This window comes from Schistocerca americana, chromosome 3, assembly GCF_021461395.2.
Source record: "Schistocerca americana isolate TAMUIC-IGC-003095 chromosome 3, iqSchAmer2.1, whole genome shotgun sequence".
NCBI classification, from domain to species: domain Eukaryota; kingdom Metazoa; phylum Arthropoda; class Insecta; order Orthoptera; family Acrididae; genus Schistocerca; species Schistocerca americana.
This window is the reverse complement of record NC_060121.1, coordinates 590,552,918-590,555,417: the sequence shown is the minus strand read 5'-3', so window position 1 is coordinate 590,555,417 and position 2,500 is coordinate 590,552,918. Positions and strand designations below refer to the sequence as shown.

Here is a 2,500-nt window from a genome sequence, read left to right as displayed (position 1 = left end):
CTAACCTATGTTGCGCCTTAACCTAACCTATGTTGCGCCGTAACCTAACCTATGTTGCGCCGTAACCTAACCTATGTTGCGCCGTAACCTAACCTATGTTGCGCCGTAACCTAACCCACGTTGCGCCTTAACCTAACCTATATCGTACCTTAACCTAACCTATATCGTACCTTAACCTAACCTATATCGTACCTTAACCTAACCTATATCGTACCTTAACCTAACCTATATCGTACCTTAACCTAACCTATATCGTACCTTAACCTAACCTATATCGTACCTTAACCTAACCTATATCGTACCTTAACCTAACCTATATCGTACCTTAACCTAACCTATATTGCCCCTTAACGTAACCCATATTGCGCTGTAACCCAACACACGTTGGGCCTTAACCCAACACACGTTGGGCCTTAACCCAACACACGTTGGGCCTTAACCCAACACACGTTGGGCCTTAACCCAACACACGTTGGGCCTTAACCCAACACACGTTGGGCCTTAACCCAACACACGTTGGGCCTTAACCCAACACACGTTGGGCCTTAACCCAACACACGTTGGGCCTTAACCCAACACACGTTGGGCCTTAACCCAACACACGTTGGGCCTTAACCTGCTCTGTAATTGTCATACGACGCGTTAAATTAGTGTAGTGTTGCCTAACTGCAACCCCCGCAATATAGTTTGCTACTCGCACTGCCCGGTCCCCAGTGTATCGCTTCATGTTAAACACCTTGCAGCTATACACTGTAATGTGGATGGCAGCAGGACGTACATGCTCAATGCCCTTTGCAGTTGTTCATTGGCATTTGCAGTTGTTCATTGGCATTCGCATGGCGAAGCACGTAGCCTACGCTGTGGTACGGCCTGTGTCAACTGTCCGCTGATGTTGTACGTCCAAATCACACACTGTACTGCACATTGGTCCTCATGTACTGAATGATACATCGTGGTACATGTGACCGTACAACGACTGCGCCAACAACGGCGAACCATGCGGTCCAAATGTTGTGCACTCAGCTACGTGTCGTCTCCCTATAAGAGCTGGATTGCAGTGTGGTATGCCCTGGATGGCGATCAGCATGAGCCGTCTGTTGATGTAGTGGCGCGTGTTGTCAGACGTAGTCGTCTCTTCTCACACACCGTGATAGCATGGTGCACTGCGTTCCACATCTGCGACATGCGACAGAGGCCGGTTGACAGTCGTTCGCGCAATGGACATCGCATACGTACGGGGGCCACCTTCCACGTGTTCGCGAAGCGTGCACATGTTGTTGCGTGTATGTGGGCAGACATAGTGTGTCGTGACACCTGACACAGGCATGCAACAATCGTTGAATTTGCAAATGGCGATGGACGCCTACGTTTGCTGGTGACGTTACGCAAATGAACAACTGGTAAACCGTTGTGGTGCGGTTGTTCTCGCTAGAGGTGAATCAGTGATGGCGACGATCGGTTGAGCTACCAACCGGTTGTTCCAGCGATACCCACCATGCCCACGAACGTGAATGGCATCTGGGTGTGAAGCGATACGCGGCGGTGGCTGGGTGGGACCGTCCCCGGCCGGTGAGGGGGGGCCTCCCGGCGTGCTGGCCGCGCGGTGCGTGGGCGCACGCGCTACAGCCGGCTGGTGGGGGCGGCCAGTGGCAGGCGCGCCGGCCGACGGAGGCGGCAGGCGGCGCAGCTGCGCGCCGGCGCACCCTGCACGCGGCGCCGTGCGGCCAAAGTAGGTCCTCGCGGGCCCGGTGCGAAGCGCGGTGGACATCTGCAGTGTGCTGGTCCGATTGAGGACTGTGTGCGCTGAGGATGCGCCGCCGCCCGGCGCTCGGCGCCGCGACGCCGTCTGCTGCTCGGTCGCCTCTGCGGTTCTCGCAGGTGGTTTGTATCGCAGCTGTGCGGACGTGTTGGCGCGTGCGCTGTGCTGGGAGAGTTCGCTTCGGCACCCAAGTGGGGCTTTTGTCCTTCTGTGGCGCTGGCGTTGGAGCTGCCGGTCACCGTAGGTGGCGCGTGTTGTCTCCCGCCGGCAATGCCACGACAGCACGCTCCCGGGCCTCTGTCGGCAGCGGCAAGCTCAGTTGGGAGCACGGGTGGTCGCACCTAAAGCGTCTACTCGCCAAACTCCGGGCGATTGCGCCTCTCTCGAACCCGACCAAGTACTTAGGACGGCGCTGCGCGCCGCCGGGACCTGAGAGGGTTTCGAGGTGTATGGTGCAGGGGAGCTCAGCCTCCTCCTGTTTGCAGAATAATTGAGCGGACGCTTGCGTGTTCGCGCGGGCCCCCGGGACACACTCCCGGGCGGCCGGCTGCTCAGCTCTAGTTGACGCAGCTCCCTGGTTGATCCTGCCAGTAGTCATATGCTTGTCTCAAAGATTAAGCCATGCATGTCTCAGTACAAGCCGCATTAAGGTGAAACCGCGAATGGCTCATTAAATCAGTTATGGTTCCTTAGATCGTACCCACGTTACTTGGATAACTGTGGTAATTCTAGAGCTAATAC

At 56.1% G+C, this 2,500-nt stretch overlaps 1 non-coding gene across 1 annotated transcript in view; it reads left to right on the top strand.

The window, feature by feature from the left end:
• Nucleotides 1-2,330: 2,330 nt before the first annotated feature.
• LOC124608863 overlaps nt 2,331-2,500 on the top strand; it is a 1,910-nt gene continuing 1,740 nt past the window's right edge. Inside the window, exon 1 of the ribosomal RNA XR_006979419.1 lies at nt 2,331-2,500. This exon is cut by the window's right edge and continues 1,740 nt beyond it. This is a non-coding gene — a ribosomal RNA (small subunit ribosomal RNA).